Consider the following 15,283-nt stretch of genomic DNA (forward strand, 5'->3'; position numbering starts at 1 on the left):
AAACAAACACAAATGAAGGAGGTTTAGATCTATAGAAAGTTACTTGCAGCAGGAAACTGTCAGTTAGTTTGTGGTTACAACCACAGCAGCATCACAGCCCTTTCCTCTCAGTTAAAGATGTCCAAACAGCTCCTTGTGTCTTGTGTTTCTATTGTAAAAGGAGGGAAACCACCAAAAGAAAATCTCACTCCTGTTTCCATGAGGAATTCCACAGTGCCAGATTGTACAGGAGGCTCTGTAGATCCCTTTTTTGAAAAGGGATCCTTCTGTACCTTTCCAAACATCTGTGTCCTGGCAGGTCTAAACGGGTTTACCTGTAACTCTCCCACCTTTACAAGATCCCATTCTCCTTTCCTCACCTCTCAGCAGCTCCCCCTTCTCCCTGCCTGGCACAGTAACAAGTCAACCTTTACACACTGAGACAGGCAAATGTCACAATTGTGCTGCTCCATTCTGCTGCCAAACAGGGATCCTCTCCCTGCCAGACAAAAGCAGCCACCACCCAGTTCCCTGGAGTGTTATCCCCTTGATCTGACTCTTCACAGTGAGTTTTTCATTTCAGTTGATGAAGGATCCAACATGAAGACAGATTTCTCCACATTTAATCAGTTTCCACAAACTCACCCCTATCAAAGGGTTCAATTCTCCTGTCATGGGTCCCACACTGAGTCCCCTGGTAGGTACAAGGTGCAGAAAAAGTAAGGTTCAGGCCCAATTTGTGTCCACATAAAAGGACATAAGGCTCTGGATGGAGAAAAGCTGGTCACATCACACAGCCAGGGGTGGAAAATCACAGCCCAGCATGACACAGGCACAGGGACAGGTGCTGCAGACAAGGCAGGGAGTGCTGGAAGGACAGCAGAAGGAGGCAACTGCAAACCAAAGCTGTGCTGCCTTTTGACAGGACACAACACATTCCTTCAGTGGGTCAGAAATTGCTTAGAGGGGACATCACTTCCCCAGGGCACAAATCCTCTGTCCCCAGCCTGCCTCACATCTTCTCAGGCACCCTTGGATTCAATCTCATCTACCTTCCTTCCCCTCTTCTTATCGTCCTGCCCAATGTCAGCCTCTGCCTCTTCTTCCAGACAGAACACACTCAAACACTCATCCTACCCAGGCTGCTGCAGGAGCAGGGGAAGCACAAAAAGGCAGCAGAGTGCCCAGGAGAGCTGGAAGTGAGGATGCTGCAGGACAGAGCAGCAGGTCCCTCCCCATCCTATATCACACTGCATCCCCCTGGCTGCCTGCCAGGCCCCACAGCTCCCAGCATCACCGGCACACACAGCTCAGGGCTGCACAGCCTCCCCCGGGCTCTGCTCACAGCAGGGATTCAGGACACTTCCCTAGATTTTGAAATAGTTCTGTGCAAAATACTCCCAAGGATGACTTGCAGGGGAGCATTCTCCCAAAATTTTCCTTCTGTCCAGCAGTTTGGATTGAAAGCCTTCATGTTTGGAGAAACAAAGGGCTGCACGACAGTGCTGGCAGAACAGAGGGGGAAATTACCCAATGCCTCCAGCATTTTCCTGGACAGGGTGGTTCAGCTCTTTGTCTCCATGAGCAGTGCATTCCCTGACAAGGTTTAAAACCCATTTCTCTCCTTACATTTCCTACCTGCCAGCTCACAGACGTTGCTCCTCTCTGGTGACGCAAGAGCAGGGATTCATTTTCCTGTGAACACCATTCTGGAGGCAATTTCCCCTCACCTACCCAGAGAATTAATGACCACTTGGGCATCTCATCAGCCCTGTAAAATCCTCCAGGAAAGCAAATGAATGGAGCCTCAGCCCTGGGGCAAAGCAAACCCTAAGCTCTGCCAAGGATTGCATTTCTTCTCTGCTGTTACGGTTAATTCAGAGAAAAACTCTCCCTCTGCAAGAGCCTGTGGGGGAGTGTGTGACCTAAAACAGGAGGCAAAGCTCTCGGGATACAGATGTTCCCCCTCAGCACAGCAGCACAAACTCACATGGCAATTAATGCCCCTCTGAGCATAAACTCCTCTGTTCAAGCTGCTGCTGTTCAAGCTTTTGATCCCAGAGAGACCTGGCCACAGCTCCTTTGGAACTGCAGTGGGCAGGCAGGAGCTGCTGGGCTCTCTCCTGAGGAAATCAGGTATTCCACAGAGGGACAAGACAGCACTGGAGCAGCCTACCCAGCCTGGCACTGGGCTCTGCTAATCCCAAAGAGAAGCTTCAGGAAGGAAATCAACCTGGAGAATGGCAATGAATTCATTGGGAGCCAATTTCCTGACAGGAGACAATTACGGTATTCAAATCACCCAGAGTTTACCACAATTTCTGATAAAGATATTGCATGTTTATACAGAGCTGGTGTCACTGCAATCTCAGTGTAACTGCTGTGACCCTGAGGTATAAATCCAGAGAGACTGAAAGCGTATTTCAGTCTGGTAAGTGAACAGTCTCAGATCCAAACTCATTTACTCCTTCTCTTCTTCTCAGCAATTCGTTGCTCTTGAAGCAAAACCTGACTATTGTTAAGTTTTAGTATCACTCCAAAGAAACATTTGGTGAAGTCAAAAAGACCATTTCTGATAAAGGAAAAAACCACATAAGTGCTGAGCAATGTACTACTGGAGGAAAACAGGATGAAGCAGAACTGTGCAGTCAGGCTAAAGGCTGACACCCTATCTAGCAAAAAACTCCAGCCACTAATTTTGTGGTGAGAGCTCACACCGTGAGATACATTTCTAGAATTCACACAAGATATTTGGATGGAGCTGGACACACACAGTGAACCCCCAAGCAGCACTGCAAAGGTGACAGCATAAGGGAGTAGCAGGTACACACATTCATAAAAAACACAATCTCTTCACTTTACCTTGTTAAAAGCCACCACAGCTAACTGCTTCCCCAAATCCAAAGCTCAGAGGACAAAGAAAGTTAGAAACTGCAATTTGATGGTAGTAAATGAGGCTGTACTACTTTTTATTTCAATACAAATAAAATCAACAAGGTTAAGATTTTTTTTCTTTGAGGAAAAAAACACACCTAAGATTTAAATTAAAAATTATATTAATTGCACCTCCTGTGCTGCCATTTTCCCTTTTAATTTATTTATTTGAAATATTCTAAGCAGGAAAGGATGCTGACTAAACAGAAAAAGGCAAGGAGTGTGAGCTTCCTTTCAGAAGAAGTTTATTACCAATGCACACATCTATGCAATTTAAGCCAAGCATGTCCTGTGACTGCCAAGCCCTTCTCAAAGAGCTCCTGCAGCCATTCTCCAGCCTCCATTTCACCATATTTTCCCCAAGCATTTATTCAAGTGGAACCCAAGATAAGGTTGATCTCCTCTCACCAACAGCAAGTTAGTATCCCTCAGATAAATTACCATTCTCCCTAGTAACATCTAAATGTTTTTTCTTTTTCTAACCCAGAAGAAAAAGAACAGCCATCCAGCTGAAATGTCAGAACCTACCTTCTGTAAAAAATCTTTCTAGATGCTTCTGAATGCAGGAGGGAGCAAAAACAGCATTGCTGAAAAAGGATGTCACTGTGGGTCCACATGTGTCAACATCCTAGAAAAAGACAGAACACAGTTGCTGAACTGCCATGCCCATGGGAAATCAAGAGCAAGAATAAAGCTGCATTATTTTTCCAGTTACACCATGCTAATGGCTCCTATGCAAACAACATACAGCTACAACATTTTATAATTGCACATCAGAGTTTCTCTGCAGACATCCCTCCGGTATGTCAGAAATTCAATACGTGATAGTAGGCGGCAATGAGCACCTCAGGGATTTCAAGTGTGTTCCAAACCATGAGTCATCATCATCTCTAACTCATGGAAATTAAGAAGGAAAAAAAAGAGAGAAGCAAAAACACACACGTTGCACTGACCACTCTCACGTGCTCCCTCTGTACAACACTTCTCAAAGCTTCTCCCTTCTGAGCTTGGAGCTCAGTGACTGCACAGAGGAGACACCAGAGACAAAGCCAGCACATCACAGATCCTTCAGGGAGCCCCCAGAGCCTGGGCAGGATCCCATGTCTGAGGGTGGGAGCAGAGCTGGAGCTGCCCCTGTAACCCCACAAATCCTTCCACAACTGGAGGAGCAAGGAGCCAGCAGCTCCCACAGGGCACAAAGGCAGGGCTGGTGAAGCAGCAGCACCCAGGAGGGCAAACCCAGGTGGGGAAAGCCCAGGCACCCCATTTCCACTCCTATTCCAGCCACCTGCTCTCCCCAAGGCTGATTTTTGTCAGGAGGGCTGAGGGCACAAGGAACCTGTAACGCTGCCTGCAGAGCAAGTTACTGCTCTGCTCAACATTCCAGGCAGCCCCTCTGCCTTTCTAGAGATTCCTTTGGGCAGTCTCATCATCACCTCCAACCACTGCAAATTGGTTTTAATGCTGGGTTTTTTTAAATATGGTTTTAATGGTGCTTTTAAAGAGCTGGGTTGCACTTTGGGGCACACACATGTGCTCTCCATTCCCCTGTCTACTGATGATCTCCCCAGGTATATCCAGGTTCCTTTGGGTCTTCTTTAATGTTTTGTTTCTCTGTCCTCCAAGCAGCAGCCAGAGCAGAGCCAGGGCTCTCCCAGCACTACCAGGGGGATGGAGCAGGGAACGTTGTTGTTCCCACATGCTCACATTAAAACTGCCTCTACCTCACTGAACTCCCATTATCCCTTTCCCTTCAGGTCACAAAGGGCACAGTTGTCCTTCCCTGTTCTCTCTCCCAGCAGCAAGGGCTGTGTTTGCACCAGAACGTGCAAAATCTGGGTCCACAACCACACAAATAAAGCACATTTCCTTGACTGGGACTTGGATCCAAGCCTCAACCAGCACCTGCTACCAAAGTGTTACACAAAAAATAAATAAAACATCAATACACTCTGTTTCCTTCCCTACAGAAACTGAAATGTTTGGAAAAAACATCAATACCTTTAGCTGCAAGCACTGCTTCAGTTAACATAAATTTATGTCTTGCAACAGCTTAAAAAAAAAACCAGCAACTGATCTTCACTCTTGTAACTTCTTGCACAGCAATTTAAAAAATATAATAGTGCTTGCACAGGTCAGATTCATCCTGGAGGAAGAGCAAATGTGAGTAACGTTTAAGGACCATTAATCTCAGAAATCTCACCAGGAGCAAGCAGCCAGACAGCTTAAAAATATATTTAGTCCACAAATGCTTATTAACGTCATTTGCTGATTCACAGCTGAGGCACAGTGAGCCCAAATGGCACTTCTGCTTTCCCAGGCTGGGTGGCAATAATAATAATAATAATAATAATAATAATAATAATAATAATAAAGTGTTGGGCATCAAGATGCTTCACCTATCTCAAAACCACGATGCATCTTTTAGATTGGATCTGTCAGAACTGGGAACCACAGGTCCAGTCTGTGGCCCTGTGGTTTAGGATCTGATCAGAATTTATCTGAAACTGAATGTTAAGTTTTCTTTTCTTTCATTGACTATTGATCTTGCTGCCAACATTAATACAGTCAAGATCAGAAGATAAATTAATTAATTCTTCAGGCTTTCAACAAAATAAACACTGAAAATCACCACTACTTTTAAAATTACATCTTCTTTATAACTGAAGAAAAATTATTCAATGATTTGATACCTGTGCCAGTATTTTGTGTGTGCACTTTGGGGCAGAATTAACCCACTAAATTCTTAATGAATGCTTTAAGTAAAAATTCTTTTCAAAAAGCAAATGTAAAGTGTTTCTTCCCCTATTGTTATATACAATATGACGATGCAAAGCTCAAAGGACTTTCTCTCTAAAGCAACTATTCAAATCTCTATGATGGAAATATATTTAAATACAACATTTTAATCTTGCTTTGCCTTTGAATTTTAAATGCCTTTTTATGAAAGCAAGTATTTCATTAGTCCTTTTAGCCATTCTACCATTATGATTTGCAAGTAAACAAGAATCCTCACACTACCTTTCTCTTTTAAAAGGATTCATTATAGCTGTGTAGCTTTTAACTCAATACACATCTAGTCTGATTGAGCCTTACCAATTATACACTAATTAATTCCTCAAGAATATACATAATATATCTGAATTTTTACAGGTTACACAATAATTCATCCCTCAAGCACATTGGGATTTGTCCATATCCATTCTTTCCCCATTTCCCACAAGCAAGACAAGTCTCTCTAGGTGCTGGATATGCCAGGCACCATCCTCCCAGAAGAACCATCCACTACAACCCACACTTTGGTAAATAAATTGTAAAAAATTGGGTCAGAGCAGGGCCCTGCTCTCTCTGTCTGCCTTTGCTGAGCAGGGAACAGGTCTCAGAATCAGCAGGGCCTGGACACAGAGCTTGAAAGGGTTTCAGAGTTTGCGTGAGACCAAACTCAAAGCCCACCCAAAAACTCAAACCTGCAAACCCGGAGGGGCAGCCACAAAGCCTCCTCTAGGTAAAGAAAATGAATCTTCCTACCTCCATTACTCATTTTTGCTCTGGGCTGGGTTTTTTTCCCTGTATTGTACATTAGGGAAGGATGACAAAAGTTGCTCTTTTCAGTGACAGTAAGTCTGTACCAAACAGAAAAACTGATTTCTCTGCACCCTTGTTAATGGTACTGCAATCAAAAGTGATTAAAAGCAAAAACATTTCTGTACAAGAGAAACTGAAAGTATTGCCTATGGGAAAACAGAAACACTGGCATTTTCTCTGCAGCAAACACTAAAAGTAATAGATAATTAATGCAGCCTAGGACATTATGACATCTATGAAACTTGTTTTCTGGAATAATCATAAACAATTCACCTTGACTGTATTCCCAAGTCATCACTTTTTAAAGCCACTGCAGTTTGCAGAGGCCTCGCTGATGCTATTCTTAATTTACTTATTTTTAGGTGTGAGAACAGATTACCAAGGCAAAATTTAAACTTAAAAATTGTCAGGTTTCCATCCTCTTCTATAATCATTAACCCTGTCTGCATTTCAGAACCATGCTGTGCTAAATGGAAATCAATTACACAGTTAAAACTGCTTCTGCTTTAAAATTAAACGTCTGAAGTGTGGGAGGATTCAGCATTGTTAAACAAGGGGCACATTTGTCCAAACCACCAGGAAAAAGCAACTCAACAAAAGCACAGAAATGTGAGTTAATGCAAGAGCTCCCAAAAGGCTGCAACAACATTTTTATTTCGGGTGATTTGCAAAAAGGAACATTACAAACTCCCTCCCTTCCTCGAAAGGCTTTCAGGGAAGCATCTGGGCACTGGAGCAGCCCAGAACCGAATCAAAGACCACCTCTGGCTCTGGGGCAGCACAACAGCTCAGCAGCACCCGAGGCACAGGAAAACAGAGCACAGCTATTAATAGACAGATTCACATGTAAATATCTCTTGCAAAGAGGCAGAGGTGCCACACAGCTCGTTTTTAGCACCAATGTTGAAAACACCACGCTGCACTAACAGAACTGGCATTTACCTTTCCATGGAGGATGATTAATTAATTATAAGATGCTTTCTGCTGAACTAATGTGCTGCACTTCACTTTCCAGTCCTTCCAGGAGGCACCATCGCTGCCACCACTAAATCCCTTTATACTGTGGGACAGGCAGAGCTCCCTCCTCACCATTACCTGGACAAACACGCCTGGTGACAGCCCCACACCACAACTCACCTGCCTCGAGGAGCAGAGCCCGGCCAAGCACAGGCACCAAAAAAGCTTCTGCAGAGTCAGAGGCACCGAGAGCACCGTCTTGCAGGGAGAAATGAACCAGCACAACTGCTCCTCATGATCACCACAGCTGGGCTAGCTCAGCCTCCTGCTCATGCCCAATCTGCATGAATAAATTCTAAGCCCTAGCGAGTGTCAGCTGTGGTCAAACACCACATGCCCATGGTTTGGGAGCATCAGTTTCAGACCACAGAGAGTCTCCAGAGCCCTTTATCCTCAGGAAAGGTGGTTTCTGTTCTCCTACCGGCCACCCTAAAGCACTAAAGGGATACAAGTGAGCAACCAAAAATCAACAAACCACAGGGAAATAAATTCAAAATCCTAGGAACTCTGATGGGAGGAACAGGCTCCAGGACGTGCCAGGAAATTAATCAACATGCAAGAGAAAGGCAGCAGTTAACTGGAAAATACAAGCAGCTTGGAAAGGCACTGAGACCATTTTTCCCTCTCTGATGTTTGTAGCATCTGGACCCTCCAAGTGCCCCGGGGTTACATTCCCGAAGGAGCACAAGGTCCTGGCTGCACTGTAAGCAGCCAGACCCAAGGGAAAGGGAGGGAAAACAAACAGCAAAAAGCTTCCAGAAGCTGCCTGGGCTCTGGACCCTGCTGTAGCTATAATGAGCTTTTCATTTGCCAAGAGCCCTCTCCCTCCCTCCTTAGAAGTCATTAAGCCTTTCCTAAAAGTCTTTATTCCCTTATATGAAATGGGAAATGTTACAACCCATTGCTCTGATCAACTGCAAGAAAAAAACATTTCAAAAAACTCAAACCCTACATTGTATATGCACCCTTACAAGATTTTTAGGAAAACAGGAAGAGTCACATTTAATATCACACAAAGGTGGCAACCTGCTCCTTCCCAAAGCTCGCTCCTGCCTCCAGGCTGGACCCCAGGAACCACCACCAGCAGCCCTGCTGGGATTCCTGTGGGGTGGGCAGATCCTAAAAAGCAGCTTTCAGAAGAGTCCATTCAGTGTAAAGCTTCAGACTCCCCTCTGAGAGCAGTAAAACTGATGGGATTTTTTTTAATTTTTTTTTTTTTTAAGGAGAAGGGAGGAAAAAAAGAAAAAGCCTCTGGGTGGGTTCAGCACCTGTGTATGCCAAAGGCACCTCATGCTTTATTCATGAGAATGCTATCACCCCGTGAAGGTTTCTAAGTGACTCAGCCAGACAGGGTCTCTACAACCACCTTTCAGGAGAATCTTTTATGAAAAAAATTACTTTAATTCAGCTGTTTGATTAATATTATTTTCCAGTCATTTCTAACCAGGTATATTTCAAGCAGAGAACTCTATGTCAGCTTCCACCTTGCCCCTACCCATATAACTGTAGCAATTAGCACAGAAAAATTAGTCAATTATGCAGTATTTCACCTTAAATAAAGCAGCTCAAGAAATAAAACACCATTTAATTGGTAGCTGACAGCCAGGAAGGAACACAGTGGCTCAGCAACGTGCTTAAAGAGCGTCTGAAATCCATTCCTAGCCCTTGATGGAAGCCTGTCCTTGTCAATGAAATCCACAATCCATAATAATGCTCAGTATTGTGCTTTCATCCTCTGTTTTATCAGAGCTCATCTGCTGATCAATGAGGAGTCCCACAGAATAACACTCTGAATTTCAATGTCAACACAGCAGTACTGTGGTAATGATCGAAAATATTTACATATTGCCTCATTGATCGTGGGGTGTTCTCTTCCAACCATCTGGCTACTGGGCATTCATCTTTTTTATTATTTTAGTTTATTTTTTAGGCCTTTACAACTATTTCAAGCAGGTTATCTTGACAGTTAACTTCCAGCACTCCACCTGAATCAGGTTTTCCTGTTATTTTTAACCCAGAACATCAGCAACACCATTAATCAATTTCATCCCATCTCAGCGAACACAAAAATAATTTTCTGAACAAGGACAAAGCCCCAAAACCCCAGCAAACACCTGCTCCATGATGTGCCAATTCAGCTACAAGGTCTCGTTTTTAATGTGACTCAAGGGTGTCACCATCTCAACAACAGATGAGTCAAATGGAAATCTGTCCCCGGCTCTGCTCCCGCTGCCAGCCTCCAACAAAGAAAGGCTGCCAGGGTTGTTTTGCCACCTCCAGATGGAATTTCCCTTGATCCCTGCAGAGCAGAGCCCTGGGCACGCAGCACAGGCCCGGGGTGATGCTCCCTCAGGAGCTGCTCAGGTTTTCTGAGCCTGGTGGTTCAGAGCAGGGGCTGCAGGAATGAAAACCAGCACCAGCCAATCTCCCTTCCCCTCTCCCACCTGAGCTGTGCACCCTGAGACCCCCAGCCCATCCCAGTGGCTGCCCTGGGGATGGATCTCCTGCACCTCCACCCCCCTGCAGGTCCTGAGCCCCACCTGGAGTCAGAAACTGCGGGGAGAAATTGGGATTTAGCCTCAGGAAAACCAAACAAAAGCAAAAAGCATCTCCCTGCAAGGTGCTCTGAGCACCAAGGTGCTGCATACCCAGCACAGCACAACCAGTTTCCACTCAACTCCCATCTTGCTGAGCCCAGGTTTCCATGTAAAAATGAATTTTTAAAAAGCTTGGAAAAGCTTATCCATGTGCATTCTCCTAGGAAGCTTAGAGAAAGTTAAAATAAAATATGCAGGGAAGACTAACATCTACAAGATCTACAAGGCTGCTGCAAGAGACCTCAGCAGGGAACTTGCTGAGAATATTAAAAAGGAGGTTCTCAAACAGTTGTCAAACTGATTTCAAGGAGGTTTTTAGTGGCTCCAAATCTGTTTATAATCAGAAGCTGACACTCATGGCTGCTGCTACCATAAACTTGATTTAGGAAAAATGGGAGGTCTGAAAGCCAAATTATACTGAGTCTTTAAACCAGGAATTAAAATCCTCACTCTACCTGTTTAGCTGATGATTTTGGTAACAACGTTTAAGACAAAGCATCACCTCTTTTTTTTCTTTTTTTTCCCCCCAGTTCTAGTTTGATAACAAGGAATACAACACAAGTTCTATCAGCAAAATGACATTCAGACAACAAAAGACAGAGCAGGGAGGGGGAAAGTGCTCTGACATATCTGCCTTTGATAATACAGATGCTCCATTAGACAGTGAAATAAATCTCCTCTTTATGTCAAACTCCTTTTGCTGCTGGAGCACCTGTACAAAGGAACAGGCAGGAGGACAGAAAGGTCTTTCCTCTCCATCCTCTCTGCCCAGATGTTTGGCAGACATGAGGCAGAAGATCTGACCTAAAGATACCCAAGGCAAGGCAAACCATCTCTCCCTGCTCTAAACAAAAGGATAAATGAAAACTGGGAAGCCAGGGCAACACACAGAAGCTGAATGAAAAAGTTTAATCCTTCAAGCAGGCTTGTCCAAATATGCTCTTTTTTTCCTCACAGTAGCAGTGTGCTAGATGAAGGTGCCCTTCTGAAAAACTTATTTGTAGGTATTAAATATAAGCAAAAGAGAGTATTAAAATTGTTCTAGTCTCAACAGAAACAGTTGTGCCCAGGCTAAACACATTTTTGAGGATATCTGATGGAAGATGTTTACTGTTTGTTGAAGGTAACACAAGGAACAACGTTTTACAAGCCAGAGACAGGTTAGACAAACAAAGAGTCCCGTGAGTCTGGATAAATGATCCTTAAAAACAAGAGAGGGAGAACCAAACAGGCTATGTGTTCTCCATCAGTTCACTTTGGTGGATCAGAAGCCTAAAATCCCCACGTCAAGCCTGCTCAAGAAATTAACAAGGAAACAAAGAAAGCAAAACAAAACCAGAGACAGAAATCTCAGGAATTTTAGTGTCTCTTCTGCTGAAATGTGCCTGCAACATTTCCTGTGTCTGCTCCTGGTTTACCCTTCTTTAAGACAGAAGTGATCCTCCCTCCACCTTTGCTTGTGAAGAGCACAGAGGATGTCACTGAGGAGATGGGATGGCAGAGAAAAACCAAGCAAGAGGCCTTCCTCCCCCTCCTGCTCTCTTCCACCAAATATCTCGAGTTATTTACATCCTCCTGGCCCAGACTCCCCCTCCAGTTTCACAGCTTGCAGTTTGCTCTGCATTCCGGTGGAGACAACACATGTCCAACTTCAGCATGTTTGGGCTGGAACACCCTCTGAACGTGGGGCCAGGTCACAGAGCCCACAGAGGGAAGGATTTCCAGATGCAGACACAGGACAGAAAACAAGAGCCAGAAACACGAGGCTCCATCTCTCCACCACCCTGGAGAAATCAACCTGCTCTGTGGAGGAGACAACTTAAACAGCTTGGCAACGCCTACAGCTGGTGCTCAACCCCAGATCCAGTGAAAAGATGTAAATATTTAGATTTCAATTTCATCTCATATGATAAATATAAAATCTCTATTTCCTTCTTTAAAAAAAAAAAAAAAAGGCAGCATTAAAATAGGTAAGCCACCCACATAGAGAAAGTGATTCTACCATGTTTGTACCTTTAGAAGGTTATTTAAGTTATGGTATTGATCTTGAAACAAAGCACAAGTGAAATTATTCCCAGTGAATTGTCCTCTGATGTGTACAAAACATAATTACACCATGTTTATACACAAATGCATATGTGAAATTGTTTTTCTGTTCCTTCCAAACAGGTAGTAACTGATGGCAGCCCATTAATTTTTTTGCCTCTCCAGAAATGCCTACAGCCCTCCAGCTTTTGCTATGGATAACTCCGACTCCAACCCAAACCATCTGAAAAGAGACACAAAATGATCCAAACCCAACTCCTTATGAATACCTGTCAAAACACAGCTGAAGCTGAACTGGTGTACCAGAAAAACCTGAAATCCTCCCATAACCTTCTAAAGCACATAATGGAATTAAGGCCCCTCTACACATCCAGAGTTAAGTCATGCAAATACCAAACTTCTTTGGAGCCAGAGATAAGGAGGCCTCGCCCTCAGTGCCCAGATACCTCAGTGCTGATGTGATTACACACTCCCACCCTCCAAATTGGTTATCGTGCCATTAAAATGCCTTCCCAGGTCACTGCTCCGAGGGTTAAGCCTGAATTAGTATCCTGAAGCTCCCTGATCGTTATGTAAGTGCCAGCAATCCAAACAAATCAGAGTCAGCTTCCCTGTCCACTACAGGAATCCCTGTCCAATGGTGAATTACAAATCTTTCAGCATTTCATTCACTATTTTCCTCCCCAAGTCCTCACCAGCTGTGCCTTCCTGGCTCACAGCAAACCACCTCTGTTCCACTATTGAATTTTCTAGATCTCAGTTTCTTCCCCCCACCATGATGAGACCACAGAAACTGCTGGAAAATCCCTCAGTAGAAATGCCAATATCTGGTTCTCCTACTGGAGACTGAGCTGTTTAAAGAAAGCCATGAAGGGCAAATCACTTTTCCTCATCACACCAAGGGACTCCCTCCAATTCACCTCATCCCACCTGTTTTCCTGCCAAGGAGATTTTAAGGTTTGTGCCCACACCTCAGCACTCACCAAGCTCAGCTGTCCACACACAAAGCCAGGACTGTAAAAGCTGTGCAGAGCCCTCACTATCCAAGGTACTCACTGCTCAGCCTTGGGTTATTTCTGCAGGAAAACAACTTGAGGTCCACAGGGGTGCAGACTTCTGGATGTTGTAGGTCTTCAAATCTGTCTGAGCAAGATATTTTGGAGGCTGTTTAAAGCCAGAAAAAAAAAAAAAAATCTATTTTGGAGTTCTCAGGCACTACCTGGGTCAGGAGATGCCAAAATCAGCCTGTGCTGCTGCTGGGAGATGGAGACTGCTGTGGGTGCCCCTGCTCCTATCAGCACTCCTTCCTCAGCCAGGTGTGTGCTTGTCCCTGCCCTTGGTGGCACCCTGGGCACACTCAGGGCGCTGGCATGTTTGTCCCTGCCCGGTGCCAGGTCTGAGGCTGCCGGGACAATGCCCTTGGGACAAGGACAATGACCTTGGGACAGCGAGCCCAGGACAATGCCCTGGGACTGCCAGGCCCCCACCCTGCACTGCCCCAGCCACCACAGCCCAGGGTCCTGCTCATCCTCCTCAGCCCCGCTGGCACAGCCAGCCCAGGGGCAGGCAGGTGCTGCTTTCCCTCCCCTTTCCCTCCTGGATGGCCTCTCCCTGCACAGCCAGCACCTCCTCAGGTGTGGCCGAGCTCCCCAGGGCAGGTTTTAGCCCTGTGCCAGCTGGATTTCTTCCCTGCACCCAGGTTTGCCCAAAAACTCCACTTGCCTGAGCCACCTCTCCTTTCTGCTCCCCTGTGCAGCCCGGCCCTGTGTCCCACGCTCAGGAAGAGCTGCAGGAAGGGGAAGCAGCTCCGGCTCCAGATCCTGCCATCCCTCAGGAGGTCCCTGCACCTCCCCCTCCCTCCTTCAAAATGAAAGAAACCTCTTTCCAACTGCTTTCTAACTTCTCCAGTGGGATCTACTGAAGCATTTTGCTGTGAGCATCCAAGAAATATTAGTTCGATTAAAAGGAAAAATTGAAACCACCATCCAGTCACACCAGCAAACCCTCTTTCCTCTGGAAAATGCACAAGCCTGACTTTGGGAGCTGTGTCTATTGACTTGGCATGGTGCTGATTAGAACTCCCTGTAGTGACAGGATCGGGGCCAGCCCCAGGCTAGATTGTTTTCTTCTTACATTAAGAGCATCCAAATATCATCCATTACTTTGTTCATTTAAATTTTCCTAGGACTCTTGGCATGGACACCACAATTAGAGAAGCCACATTCCCTCTCAGTTCGTGGGTGAGCTCAGACAGACTCTGCCCCAGTACAATCTTGTGGCACTTGGATTTCCTCCAACACCCAGGAAATCAAGTTATAAATAAAAAGTGTTTTATTTATTCTCTCCTCCCTACCCCATTAATTATTCCATCTCCATTCACACTGAAAAACTACAGAACATTTTTGTTTATAAGACGCTTTTGGGCTCAAAATTAAATTTAGGCATATTTTACCAATTTGGGGAGATAAACAGAAATATTAATTGCATCACATTCTACGTCAGCCAGTTTTAAAATTAAATGAGAAGGCATCTTCACCATTTAGAGAAATTGGCTGTTAAGAAAACCATGGGATAATTTTTCCTTCTAAGAAAATAAAGCAAAGCAATACATCGATGCCTGTTTCTAGCCTCTCCTCTTATTTGAGCCTCTAATAAGAGGAAGCCTAAAAGAAAAACACCTTAAAAGAAGAAATGGTTCTCGAGGGATCCTGCTTGTCCTGGAACAGGACATTATGGTGAATATGCATGACAGGCGTGAGTCAAACTGTGCTCAGGAGCAAGCATCAGCTTTCACTTGCCATTTTTCAAAGCCTTCCACTCGGGCTGCCAAGACAGCAACTGAATGACAAGAGTTTTATTTGAATGCAGAGGGGAGATAAATGCTCCTTAGGACTAATTGGAGGAAACCTTCTTTAAATTAGCTCACTTGAAGGATGTGCTGCTTCTCTCTTTGGCCATCTCACAGAAGCAGTAACAATTTGTGAATAGAAAGAGAGTAATTATTTAAATTCAAAACCTTTTAGCCCCATTGTCAATTTTAAGTTTTGAGAATTTCTATTAGGGGGAAAAAAAAACCCAGGACAAGGTCTTTCCAAACTGGTTGCTGTCAAGTAAAATGAGAAGTT

At 44.7% G+C, this 15,283-nt stretch overlaps 1 protein-coding gene across 5 annotated transcripts in view; it reads right to left on the reverse strand.

The window, feature by feature from the left end:
* PITPNM2 (phosphatidylinositol transfer protein membrane associated 2) overlaps window positions 1-15,283 on the reverse strand; it is a 123,959-nt gene that overhangs the window by 105,817 nt on the left and 2,859 nt on the right. For 4 of the 5 annotated variants that reach the window (XM_054289085.1, XM_054289084.1, XM_054289082.1 and 1 more), the window contains exon 2: window positions 3,442-3,541. The gene's annotated coding sequence lies outside the window, so the exon portion shown is untranslated. Of the gene's footprint in view, window positions 1-3,441; window positions 3,542-13,141; window positions 13,312-15,283 lie in introns of those variants that run through there. The other variant, XM_054289083.1, reaches the window with a different exon arrangement.

The sequence above is a fragment of the Melozone crissalis genome, unplaced genomic scaffold (genome assembly GCF_028551555.1).
Source record: "Melozone crissalis strain CALT ecotype California unplaced genomic scaffold, PUWL_Pcris_2 ptg000063l_1, whole genome shotgun sequence".
NCBI lineage: Eukaryota > Metazoa > Chordata > Aves > Passeriformes > Passerellidae > Melozone > Melozone crissalis.